General features: G+C 41.5%; 1 pseudogene; it reads left to right on the plus strand.

Moving 5' to 3' along the window:
- Positions 1-4,436: 4,436 nt before the first annotated feature.
- Positions 4,437-13,839, plus strand: LOC132213692 (neuronal PAS domain-containing protein 2-like; annotated as a pseudogene).
- The last annotated feature ends 338 nt before the right edge of the window (positions 13,840-14,177 follow it).

Consider the following 14,177-nt stretch of genomic DNA (forward strand, 5'->3'; position numbering starts at 1 on the left):
TGGAAGGATGGAATCCATATCTTATTACACATTGTTATATCCTCAGGACCTAGTACAAAATCTTGCAGGTATAATGTTTTGCTGCTGATGATGCATATTTTCTTCTTTGCTGGTAAGATTTACCAAGCCCTTGCTATTTGTTCCAGGCACTGTGTTATGCTCAGTAGGTGATATTACTGTTTCCTTTTCACTAATGAGAGTTTAAGTAACTTGCACAAGTCTCATAATTAGTGAGACTTGATCCAGGACTCAAAACCAGTTTATCAGATTCTACAGCAGATGCTCTTAATCCTTCGGCAACTCTGCCCTCCCCCTTACTGGAATACCAAACTCCAACCAGGCTACATTTGCTACTAACTGCTTTTGAAGGCATCAGGTGACCAGCTTTGCTCACAACTAGTTAGGGGTATTTCAAATTGTTCTCAAATGAAGCTGTAAGTCTGCAAATAATTAAGTAGCCCCTTTGGAGACAGCAAAAAGAGGTGTTATGTAGAGGCCCACTTTGACATTTTGATGTGCATTTAAACACACAGCTCAGGGCTATAAAAAGCCACTACACTAAGACTGCAAAAGCATTAAAAGTCAAATTGCCTTATTAATTTTTTAAGAGCACTGTAAATGACATTCTGTCATCTCAGGAAATCTTTCCCTAAAGCTCCAATCCTCTTGGTGATCAGGATGAATAAATTGGCCTCCTTCCTTTTCATTTCTCCATTCTCTGCCCTTGAGGATCAAAAGAAAACCATCTCATTTTAAGATTGAAGCTTTATTTGCAGAAGTTTCTAGCTAGTTAAACTAGAAGCAAGAAAATCCATTTTCGTGTTGGCATGATAGTAGAAAATATTTAGCCACATCTCAGCTTAATAATAGAAAATTAGCAGAGTTGCTATTAAGTTTTAATCTCCTCATTTAACTAATAAGGTCGAATACTCTTCCTGTCAAGAAAAAAAAAGTTTACAAAGCCTTGACCATTGATACTTTAACCAGCTTACCCTTTTTTAGTTTGAGTGAAAGGTACTATACCATTGACCACGAGTTTCCTCGAAAGCTCCAAAGAATCAAATAGTTGGAAAAAAGTCTAGGGATTAGATAACCCAGTCTTGAACCTACAGCAAAATGGAGATTTTCCAAATTAGGCATTAGGAGCAGCAGCAGATAAGAGCAACTGGCAACTGGGAATATCTTTGTTGTTCTCTGAACTAGAATCATGCTGGCAGAAGCTTTTACTAACTAAATTTATTTGCAAGTTCTCCGAAGGGAGTGATCGTATTGCAACCAGGGTCACTTTTCATTACTTTGAAAACAGGTTCCTAGGACCTTGTAAAATATTTGACTTCTGAGCTCTATTTAAGTATTTAAATGCCAGTATGTATGTTGTATGTCCCAAATACAAAAAAATATGAGTTTATTCAATGCAATGGAAACTTCAGTAATAGTTATGATTTATTATAGCATACAGTCTTCATTTTGAAAGACTTAAAGCCTCCAGGAGGTATTTATCCAAAATTAGTATCCAGTAACAACACCTTGGGATATCCCTGTTTTTGGCAGCATCTGTAGCCAGATCTGGTTACAGTTAATAAATTTAATGCTGGAGCCACTGACCTCAGGAAGACAGGTGTCCTCTCCAACAGCAGGTCCATTCTGGTCAATAAGAAATGTGCTTGATTAAATTGTCTTAAGGCCTGGTCTGTTTGCTCAGGTATCTGACCAGCAGAATAGCTTCTTCACAAAGAACTAATGGAGTTTTCATCTCTTCCCAAATAAGTTGCTCTGTAATTAAATAAGCATTACATTTCCCCAAAGAAATGATCCTTTGGCTGAATACATAATACCATTAATAAATTATTGAATATATACCTACTATGTGCCAAGCTGGTCATGGAGATACCAAATTTTTTTTTATTTTAATTTTTTATTTTTCAATTACAGTTGACATATAATATTATAACTAATATTACATTAGTTTCAAGTATACAAACCAGTGATTAGATATTACATAACTTACTAAGTGATCATCCTGATCAATCTAGCATCCTTCTGACACCATACGTAGTTATTGCAATATTATGTAAGTCCCTATGCTGTACTTTAGGGACTATTCTGTAACTACCAATTTGTACTTATTAATCCCTTCCCCTTTTCAAGATCCTCCCAACCTCCCTCCCATCTAGCAACCACAAAATATTCTCTGAATCTTATGAGTCTTTTTCTGTTCTGCTTGTTCATTTATTTTGATTTTTAGATTCAATTGTTGATAGATATGTATTTATTGTCATTTTATTATTTATATTTTTTATCTTTTTTTTTTCTTTTTAAAGAAGACCCTTTAACATTCCATGTAGTACTAGTGTGATGATAATGAATTCCTTTAGCTCTTTATTGTTTGGGAAGCTCTTTTATCTGTCCTTCAATTCTAAATGATAGCCTTGCTGGGTAGAGTAATCTTGGTTGTAGGTTGTTGCTTTTCATCACTTTGAGTATTTTGTGCTGATCCCTTCTGGCCTGCAAAGTTTCTTTTGCAAAGTCTTATGGTAGTTCCCTTGTAGGTAACTAACTGTTTTTCTCTTGCTGCTTTTAGGATTCTCTCTTTAATCTTTTGCATTTTAATTATGATGCATCTTGGTCTCAGTCTCTTTGGGTTTATCTTGTTTGGAACTCGCTGTGCTTCCTGGACTTGTATATCCACTTCCTTACCAGATTAGGAAAGTTCATTTTTTTTTTTTTTTTTTTACGTAGGTGTTGAACAATTTCTCGCTCCCTCTATTCTCCTCAGGCACTTCCTGAATGTTGTTATATTTGAAGTTGTTCCAGAGACGCCTTGTGCTATCCTCATTTTTTTGGATTCTTTTTGCTGTTCTGATTGGGTGTTTTCTGCTTCCTTATCTTCCAAATCTCTGATTTGATTCTCTGTTTCATCTATTCTACGGTTGATTTCCTGTAATGTATTCTTCATTCCAATTAATGTAGTCTTCATTTCTGACTGGAACTTTTTTATGTTTTCTAGTTCCATTTTTATGTTTCCTATCTCTTTGTTGGAGTTCTCAATGAGTTTACTCTTCTCCTAAGTTCGTTGAGCATCCTTATAACCAGTGTTTTGAACTCTGTATCTAGTAAATTGCTTGTCTCCATTTTGTTCAGTTTTTTTTTCTTTAGTTTTGTTCTGTTCTTTCATTTGGGACATGTTTCTTTGTCTCCTCATTTTGGCAGGCACCCTGTGTTTGTTTCTGTGTGTTAGGTAGAGCTGCTACATCTACTGGGCTTGGTAGAGTGGCCTTATGTAGTAGGTGTTCTGTAAGCTCCAAAGGCATAGCTTCCCAGATCACCTGTGTGAGCTGTGTGCACCCTCCTGTTGTAGTTGAGCCTTGATTGCTGTTGGCATATGAGTGTGAGGATTTTCCCACAGTCTGATTGGTTTCAAGGACTAGCTCTGACCACCATAGAGGTTCAGCTATGCAAGGGCCAGTCCCACAGAGCAGGACTTACCTCAGGGGAGCTCCAGTGCTTGCTGAGTCCTCTCCATGAGTGTGTCCCTGGTGGAGGAGGTTGGGTGGCACTTTAACATATTCTGAAGCTGTTTACAAGGGGCGCTGGCTCTGGAGCCTCCCAGGAGGTATAGGCCAAGGTCAGCCTCCCCCTGTGCCCTGCCAGAAGCCACCTGGCATGAGCTACAAAGTGATCTGCAGATGGCGGCTACTTGTGCTGGTCTTGGAAGTACCTGAAAGAGGCCAAGCTAAAAACCAAGGCCAGTTGCTGCTACTGCCAGGCCTGGGGCCACTTAGTGAGAGATATAGGGCACATAGAGGCCAGATGCTGTTCATTTGAGAGATTTTGAAAAAGTGTGAAGCATGAGCCACGAGAGGCCATTCGTATGGAAAAGCCTCTGAAAGCAGCTTGGAGGGGCTCATAAGTTGGGTGGGGCAGGATTTCAGGGAATCACTAGGATGGGGCCAAAACTGTTAGCCAGGGTGATGGAGACTCAGATATGGCACCTCTCTACTGGCTCAGTGGGACATGAGGGCTCCGAAAAGGAACAATGGCTTTTGTCAGCACTTTTGTCTGGGAGAAAACTGCCCATCCAGCTCTTGCCTGATGCCAGACAATTCAGTTCCTTTCCATATATCCCTGGTGCCCCAGCACTGGAGCTCAGAGCAAGTGAATCTGAGTACTGTATTTTTCAGTGTATAAGACGCTATTTTTTTCTAAAATTGTTATGAAAATTGAGGGGTGTCTTATACCGGGAAGTCAGCCGAGGAGGGAACTGCATGGGTGCGTAGCTGCCCATACTTTGTCAAACAGGCTTCCTCCAATCACGAGCCTTATTATTATTGATATCAGCTGATGCTGTAATTGGAGGGGGAGGTGGAGAGTGCGCAGATGCAACAGGGACCAGAGCCTTCAGAGCCCATAAAGATGTAAAAAAAAAAAAAAAAAAAAAAAAAAAAGATAAATACCAGTAAGTGATTGTCTTACTTGGCAAAATTTAAACTGAATGTAATCAGCTATGCAAAAGAGCATGGAAATAGAGCTGCAGAGAGACAATTTGGACCTCCTCCCACTGAGTGTGTGATCAGACAGTGGAGAAAACAGGAAGAACAACTCTTTAAAAGATGCCAAAAAAAGAAGGCCTTAAGAGGAAAACCAGTAAAATGTTTAAAATATTGATTTCTTAATTTTGAATTGGAAAAGTGGGGGGTGTCTTATACACAGAAAAATACAGTAAGTCTGTGCAGGCCCTTTATTTACTTTATTTATTTTTATTTTATTTTTTAAATACAGTGGGGCCTTGACTTACAAGTTTAATTCTTTCCAAGACCAAGCTCGTTAAGGAGCTAGTTAAGGAGCTCGTTAAGTCAAATTACTCTATCAACTCAATGCAAAAAATAGGCCAAGAGACAGCTGGTATCTCAAAAAACTCGTTAGTTGGGACACTCGTAAGTCAAGGCCCCACTGTGTTTTTATTGATTTCAGAGGAAGAGAGAGGGAGAGACAGATAGAAATATCAAGGATGAGAGAGAATCATTGTTTGGCTGCCTCCTCTACTCCTCCTACTGGGGATCGAGTCCGCAACCCAGGCATGTGATCTTGACCGGAAACGAACCAGGACCCTTCAGTCCCCAGGCCGATGCTCTATCCACTGAGCCAAACCGGCTAGGGCTGTGGAGGCCCTTTAAGTGGAATGCCTGGGACTCCAGCAACCCTCCATCTCACTCAGCCACCATCCCCACTGGTTTTTGCAGCCAGAAGTTATGGGACTTTTCTTTCTGGCCTTGGAACCCTGGGTTGGGGGGCCCGTTGTGGGGCTGGGACTTCTCATTCCTGGAGGGGTCCTCTGAAGCTGAGATTTCCCTCCCAATTTTTATCCACCACAGGTGTGTGTGGGACCAGCATCTCCACGCCCCCCCCCCATCAATCTCATTGTGGCTTCTTTTTTATATTCTTAGATGTAGGACTTCTGTTCAGTTAGATTTCAGGCCCTTCTGAATGATAGTTATTCTGTAGTTCAGTTGTAATTTTGATGTGGTTGTGGAAGGATTCAAGTACCGCATTTAGTTATGCTACCATCTTGACCAGAAGCCTGGAGATACAAAAATTAAGGACAAGGAATCTATTTCATCAAAAAACTCAACTTAGTAGCTCAATACTTATTGGAAGGTTTCAGATTAGATGTTCAGTCTGTATTTTATTCACCTAGCTCAATCTTCAAAGCCCATTTCCGGTCTTCTCATTCATTCATTTAGGAAAACGGTATTTGGTCACCAAAACTGTTTTAGGCACTATAATGATGAAGTTGAGGATGATATAATTCCCACCACCACAAGCTTATAGCTTTATAGAGTGGTAAGCAAGATAGACAGGACCAGATCGTGGAAGATGTTATAAGCCAGGCTAACCAAGAAGTATGGGTTTTATCCTACAGCCCTGGGGAGCTATTAGACAATCTTAACACGTTGCGCACCAATAGTTTTATTGCTAGCTTTACCCAGTGGCCAGGTAAGTTTCTATTAAACGAGTACTAGAAAACATTTTACAAAGTATCATTCTTTAAAAAGATTAGCTTGTAAGAACATGTAATATATAACTTCAAAATGCAATGGGTATTTAATTTTAAGGCGTGCCTTTAACATTTATGTAAAACACTGTGTAATATGAAAACACTAGAATGCTTGTGATCCGCCCACTTAAGAAAGAGAGAAGCATAATTAAGTCTGCATTTTAGAAAAATCAGTTTGTCAATGACAAGGAAGTTGGATAGGAAAGGAAGAATAGCTAGAGGGAAAGAAACCAGAGGGGAGGGAAACTCAAATTCCTAAGCTATTGAAGATACAGAAATAACAAGATTTTAGTAACAAATTGACGGAGGGAGAGGATGAAGTCTAGGATGACTTCTAAGATTCTGATCTGGGTCACATTAGCAGAAGTAGGAACAGGGTTAGTGGGGAAATAAATTCATTTTGAACATGTTCTGTTATAGGTGCTTTTGGAATATTAGGCATCACCATCAAGTTTGCTGTTGTAGATGTTTATCTGAAACTCATGAGAAAGGTAAGGGTGGGAGTTAAGGGTTCAAGAATCAGACCTTATAGATTGTAGCTGAAAAATGATTATGAATGATATTGCCAAATCTGTAGCCATCCCATACCACTCCCTAGTCCCAAATGTCTTGTATTCACCCAGCATTCATGTTTTATTATTCATTAATTCATTTATTCATTTGGTTGAACAATACCTATGGACTCCAGTGTCATATTCCAGATGATATGAAAGACTCCGGGTTTATACTGATGACTCCCTACCTGAAGGATCTCATAACCTGACTGTTGTTTGTAAAATGTTATCTTGGAGGCAAGACTCTTAAGGACTGAGCACTCCTCCAGGATGCAGTATATGCACTGAATCAGAGGCTGCTATATGGTGGTGTGTCCAGTAGGAAGAAAATATGTGCCTAGAAACCAATAATTGGACACAGTAGTGGCTCCATTTACTGTCACTCCCAGTGACCCTCTGGAGGATTTTGTGTTTCCCATCCTTGCAAATCTGGGCTCTGCAGAGTTGGAGGGACTCATTAGGGAGTGCAGTGTTGTCAGTGGACACAGTGAACTATAAGCTATGGCTGCTGCTTAGGCACTTTGGATCCCTGGAAAAGGGACCAACAGGCAAGAGTAGTCACCAATCCTGGCGGGTGTGGATCAGTTGGTTGGAGTGTCATCCTGTAAACCTAAAGGTCATGGGTTCAATTCCCAGTCAGGGCACATATCCAGGTTGAGGGTTTGATCCCCTATTGGGGTGTGTGTGGAAAGCAACCAATCAATGTTTCTCTCTCACATCAATGCTTCTCTCTCTCTCCCTCTCCCTTCTTCTCTCTCTAAAATCAATGAACATACTTGGGTAAGGATTAAAATATAAACAAACAAACAAATAAACAAACAGACCTTCTTGACAGAGGTCCTTGTACCTGATCAGCAAGTGGAAGCAGGGCTCCTGTTACACAATGAGGGCAGGGAGGCATATGTGTGGAAATCAAGTGACTCACATGGGTGCCTCTGGCACTCTGTTGTTGGACTGTGACCTTGAATGGACAGTGCAGCAATTCCAATCAGAAAAGGGTATGGTTAACAAAAGCTCATACCCCTCAGAATGGAGGAACATGGAGGAGCTGCTCCATGAACATGTGCAGAGAGGTAAATCTGTGCAGCACAAGGATGGACTGTGGCAATCATGAATAGGTATGCTGTTCGAAGGTCCCTGCAAGAACTTAGTAATTGTCTACAAAGGGAGCAGTTAACAGCCCCAAGTTGCAGCACCTTTGGGATCTGCTATAGTATTTGAGCTGAGGCCATGATTTCCCCCAGCAGTACCCCGCCAATGACAGCATGCCAAAGACCTGCCCAACACCCTCACTTACATTTGGGAACTTCTCTACTCAAACTCTAACTATGGGGTTCCAACAAGAGCAACCATGCTCCAATATGTCCTGGCTCCTTCAGCCAAGATTGATTGGTTTAAGAATGGGTGCCTGACCTAAGCTAGGCCACTCATAGTCCTTCCCTTGGATTTTTTTTTTAAACTATAACTGAGGCCCAGCCAGCATGGCTCAGTGGTTGATTGTTGATTTATGAAACAGAAGATCACGGTTCAATCCCTAGTCATGCCATATGCCCAGGTTGTGGGCTCAATCCACAGTGTGGGGCGTGCAGGAGGCAGTCAATCAATGATTCTTTCTCATCATTGATACTTCTATCTCTTTCTCCCTTCTTCTCTGAAATCAATAAAAATATCTTACATTAAAAAAAAACCTATAACTGAGAAGAGACTCTCTCTAGTAGAGGAAAGTGTAAGAAGTAGACTCAGGAGTTGTTGGTTTCTGGCCATGTGAAGAAGTTAACACACACAGAAGCATAGAGACAAAAGACAGAGAGTGCGTGCAGCATTCAAGTTCTTGATGTCCAGCTCCACCCAACTCTCCTAGGGTTTGATTATCCCAATCTTTTCCTTCTGTTGAGTAAGATAGTTGAGTATGCTTCTAATAAATATTCTAATAGAAATCAGATGCCACTTAAGTTCTGTCACACATTTGCACTACCTCTAGAGCAAAGCTAACCATTTTATATTAATAGTTAACACTGATTGAGCTAAAGGTTTATTATATTCCAGACACTGGTCTAAGCACTTTACATATATGAATTCATTTTGTCCTCTCAGCCCTCGTGAGTCTACCCAAGTATTCTCTCTCTCTATTGCTTTCCCCAATTTACATATAAAGAAACCAAGGCTACTTTATTTATTTATTTTACTGATCTTAGAGAAAGGAAGGGAGGGTAAGAGAGAACTATCAATGTGAAAGAGAAACATTGATTGGTTATCTCCCAATGGGCTCTGACCAGGCATTGAACTGCAGCCTTGGTATGTGCCCCGACCAGGAATCGAACCTGCCACCTTTGGCGTATGGAACAACGTTCCAAGCAACTAAGTCACACCGGCCAGGGCAAGGATACTTTATTTTTTTTAATCAAAAATAAATAAGATATTCTACTGCATATCCTTTTAATAGAGGCCCTGGAGAGCAACCTTTGGAGATGTACAATCTTTAGCATTTTAGTCTTTCACCCAGTGATGCCTGCTCAGATTTGAGGCTTGAGCAAGACAGGTTTTTTATTGCAAGTGTCCTTTAGCACCTCAGCAAGGCCCATTTTTAGAAATAGGGAGACTAGCAATATACATGAGCAAACTAATAATTTTCTACATATGTACATTTTGGAGTCTTTAAACTGGGACTCAGGTTTGACGAGTACTTACATGGGTAGAACATGTAAATAGAGATAATCCTGGAAGTTCAGTAGTGACTTCTAAAAAGCCAAATACCTCCCTCACTGAGGCCTGAAATCCAGTGACAATGAGTTCTTTATGTGAAGTATCCACACAACCTCTACTGTCTTTTAAAATTAAATACTCTGGAGAGGTATAATTAAGTGCATAATAGCTTCTATACCTCAAGGGTAAGAGGAGTAAAAAGGATGGGGAAGAAGGAAGAATGGAGAGGCCTAAAGTAGCAAAAGATATGGAAAAGCCTTCCAACCCCACTTCTGTTAGTACCAGGACCCTACCTCTAGAGCAAAGCTATCCAACAGAAATATAATGTGTGCTAAATATTTCATTAACATTTTTCTATCAGCCACATTAAAGTTTTTTCTAAAAACAGATGAAATTAATTTTAATATTTATTTAAACCAAAATATCAAAAATATTATTTCAACATGTAGCCAATTAAAAATTATTAATAAGCTATTTTACATTCATTTCTTTCATATGTCTTTGAAATCTAGTGTATATTACATGCACAGCAAATATCAATTTGTATGCTACCTGTATTTAGATTTCACAAAATTTTCAATTGAAAATGTAGTTTCATATACTAAGTTGTTCAAAATATACTTAAACCTAATATATATATATATACACTTTTCATATATATAATATATATAATAACTGATTCAAATATCAATTTTTAAATTTAATTTTAAACTAATTAAAATAAAATAAAAAATTCAGTTCCTTGGTCACAGTAGCCACACTTCAAGTGCTCAGTAGCTATGGATAGCTAGTAGCTTCCATATTAGACAACACAGACAAAAAACATTCCATCAGGGCAGAAAATGTTATGGGACTATGCAGCTCTGGGTGGTTCTTTGGTGTACAGTAAACTTCACTTACTACTTGGCGGGGCAGAGTAAGGAAAGTGGGTTATGTGCATAAAACAGGTTCCCTAACTTTTCAGAAGCCTTGCTATGCTTCTCCCTTCACTCCCAAAGACTTCTCTAGGTCCCCTCCCCCATGCTGCCCACCCCTGTGCCAGCAGACCAGGGAAGAACAAGAACTTGAGTCAGAGGTCCCAGTTTTAATCTCAGTCATCACCAGTTCACTATCAACAATTAACTTCTCTAAACATTAGTTTTCTCAAACATTAATTGACAATAATTATTTTAAGGATTGTCATAAGGAGTAAGTGATGTAACATGCACAAGACATTCAGCACAATGCCTGCAACATAGGAAAGAATAAAGGGTAGTTACTAAATACAAAACTCTCTGTATATAGTTTTGTATATGCTTCCACAGTTTCCTGCCAACCATGCCTGGTTATTCCTTGATATTCTTAAACTGGGCAGGAGTTAGTCGGGTGGGGATTAGAAGTGGAGAAGAGCCCTGTGTTTAATTTATGAGCAATTTTTGCTGCTACAGTTATCATCAGCCTTTCCTTCCCCGTTTATCAGTTAAGATTGGCTTTTGCTCTTGAACTCCCAAGACCCACATGGCTCCGTCTTTCTACTCTGAACTACAACAAATGATTAACCTCACAAAACAGCCATCAACATTCTTTCCAAGGACATCTATGACCTCATTAAATCCAAACCCACATTCTCCTCCATCTCTCTGCAGTGTGTAACACTGTTGCTTCTCCTTCCTTATCCTGGTTCTTCTCTAACATTGATCCCACAGACCATTCCTCCTCTGTTTTTTGCAAGGCAAACCTTCTCTTCACTGCTCCCTATGCCTGAGCCTTCTCTAAGATAGTCTTATCTATTCCTAGGCCCCAGCTCAGTGTCCCTAACCGGAGAACTTCTAAACCTGGAAGGCAGCTATGCTCACCACTATACCACCAACGCAACCTTGAACTTCTAAACCTGTACCTCCAACTCCCACTTTAGATTCAGGCCTAACTCATTGCTCCCTGCTGGCTTCTCCTGCATGACCCACCTCTGAGTTCATTCTTGTTCCCTCAAACCAAGTTCCCAGGGAACCCAGGTTCTCTGGTTGCTATGAATCCCAAGCTCATGTGCCACATCCTATGCTAGGCACCTCATTCAATCCTCCCAACAACTCTGTGAGGAGGGACCTGCAACCTGCATTTTTAAAGCTGGAAAAAGAAAAGACTCAGAAGAGGAAGAAACCAAAACCTAGGCCTATGTGAATCCAGACTTTGCTGTGAGAGTAGCCTGCCTTCCGCAGGAGCCCAGGGATGCATGCTGTGGTGGCCATGGAGAAGCTCAATGCGCCCTCTCCAGCTCCAGCTCCAGCTCCTAGGGTGGCAGCAGGAGGTGCTTCTCCCTGGCCCAGTTGATGCCTGGCCTCACAGGACCACCCTGGCCCACTCCAAGGAAAAACTGCATTGAAAAAATAATGGGGGAAAAAAAAAAAAAAAGAAAAGAAAAAAGAATGGGTGAAGATGAGGACAGGGCAAAGAGCTTTTCGAAACAAGTCTGTTATGTACATAAAACAGGTTCCCTAACTTTTCAGAAGCCAGGACCAGTTCAGCTAGCCTTGCCATGTGGCTCAGTAGTTGAGCGTTCATCTATCAATGAAGAGATCACTGGTTCAATTCCCGAAGGGCATATGCCCAAGTTGCAGGCTCAATCCCAAGTAGGGGTGTACGGGAGGCAGCCGATCTGTGTTTCTCTCTCTCTATCCCTGTCCCTTTCTCTCTCTCTAAAATCAGTAAAAATATATTTTTTAAAAAGAAAAAAGAAGCCAGAACCGGTTTGGCTCAGTGGATAGAGTGTCGGCCTGTGGACTCAAGGGTCCCGGGTTTGATTCCGGTCAAGGGCATGTACCTTGGTTGCGGGCACATCCCTGGTGGGGGGCGTGCAGGAGGCAGCTGATCGATGTTTCTCTCTCATTGATGTTTCTGACTCTCTATCCCTCTCCCTTCCTCTCTGTAAAAAATCAATAAAATATATATATTTTTTTTAAAAAAATAATAAATAAAATAAAAAGAAAAAAGAGCTTAGCTCTATACTCCCTGACAATTCAGGGGAAATGGACAGAACTACAGTGCTAGAAAAAGTCATCAGATTTTTGCAGAATCACAGTGTGGTCTCTCAGGGCAAACAGAAATCTGTGATATTCAGCAGGAGTGGCAACCTTCCTTCCTCAGTACTGAAGAATTCACAGGGCTGATGTTGGAGGCATCAGATGGCTTCATCATCACCATGACGATGGAAAGCAGCATTCTCTACTTTTCTGACGGTATCACACCTCACCTGGGGCACTTACCGTAGGATGTCATGGATCAGAATTTGTTAAATTTCCTTCCAGAACAAGAACTTTCAGAAGTTTATAGGATGCTCTCTTCTCATGTGCTTGTGACGGATTCCCCCTCCCCAGGATACTTAAGATCTAACAATGATTTAGAGTTTTATTGCCATTTTCTCAGAGGTAGCTTGAACCCAAAGGAATGTCCAGCTTATGAATAAATAACATTTGTAGGGAATTTTTCTCCTACAATGATGTGCCTAGCTAGCCCTTCCTGTAACAGCTTTGACAATGCCCTTTCAAAGCCTTGCCAGGTGCCACTTGGAAATTGGTCTGCTTCATTACTACCGTTCCCCTAGCAACATCACAGTTATTAAAGGAAATGTGCATAGTTGAGGAATCTTCAAAGTAATTCACTTCAAGGCATAGCTTGGAATGGAAATTCTTATTTCTAGATCACAGAGCTCCTCCAACCATAGGATACCTGCTTTTTGAAGTTTTGGGAACCTCAGGCTATGACTACTACACATTGATCATTTGGAGCTCCTGGCCAGGTGCCACCAGCACCTAATGCAGTTTGGCAAAGGAATGTCATGTTGTTATTAATTTCTGACCAAAGGCCATCAGTGGAACTCCCAGCCCAGGTTCATCGTGTGCACAGACTCAGTGGTCAGTTATGCAATTGTCCGAGTGGAAAGGAAGCAGGAGCTGGCTTTGCAAGATCTGCCATCCGAGGTCATCCGTCCTTTAGCAAGGGCTCAAGCTGGAACCTCAGCAGCACTTTAATGCTCTTGACGTGGGCACCTCAGACCTTAACACAAGTCACTCGCCATCAGCATCCTTAAGACGTTCCCATAAATCCTTGCACATGGCCATGCACAATCCACTTCTACTCTAAGCAAGTAGATGGCAGAAGCTAGCACCATGGCTGTGCCAAGATTGGCCACCCTGCTTCAAGAGCTCCTTGTGCCAGAGCTCAGCCAGGCAGCCACAATGCCAGCTTCCTTACCTGTTCCATCGTACTGTGACCTCGCACAGCAGCTCCTGCCTCAGACCTTTTTCAGAATCCACCTACCCCCCAGCACAGTTTACAGCACAGTTCAGCATGTTCCAGACCATCAAAGACCAGCCAGAGCAGTGGACATAGAATCTGAAGGCCAACATCTGGTGGCAGCAGGAGGAGCTCCACAAGACCCAGAAGCAGTTTTGACTGGTCCAGGACTCTAACATCCAGATGTTTCTGCAGCAGCCAACTATGTCCCTGAGCTTCAGCAGTGCCCAGCAGCCCGATGCTCAACAGCAGCTCTGATGGAGGTCAGCCCCAGGGGCCCAGTCCCCACTCATGTTCTTTCCAATCCCTTAGGACAGTGGTCGGCACACTCCTTAGTCAACAGAGCCAAATACCAACAGTACTTGTTCAAAATAGACTCACCCAGGCCGAAAACTGACTTCTGCACATGGGCCACGAAGTTTCAATCGGACTGTATGCGCGCCCGCACGTGGTATTTTGTGGAAGAGCCACACTCAAGGGGCCAAAGAGCCGCATGTGGCTCGCGAGCCGTAGTTTGCCGACCACGGCCTTAGGACTACCTTCCATAATTCATTCAATGGATTGACACTCTCTGCTGGGATAACTAGTATACCATC

This window comes from Myotis daubentonii, chromosome 12 (assembly GCF_963259705.1).
Source record: "Myotis daubentonii chromosome 12, mMyoDau2.1, whole genome shotgun sequence".
In the NCBI taxonomy this organism is placed as follows: Eukaryota; Metazoa; Chordata; class Mammalia; order Chiroptera; family Vespertilionidae; genus Myotis; species Myotis daubentonii.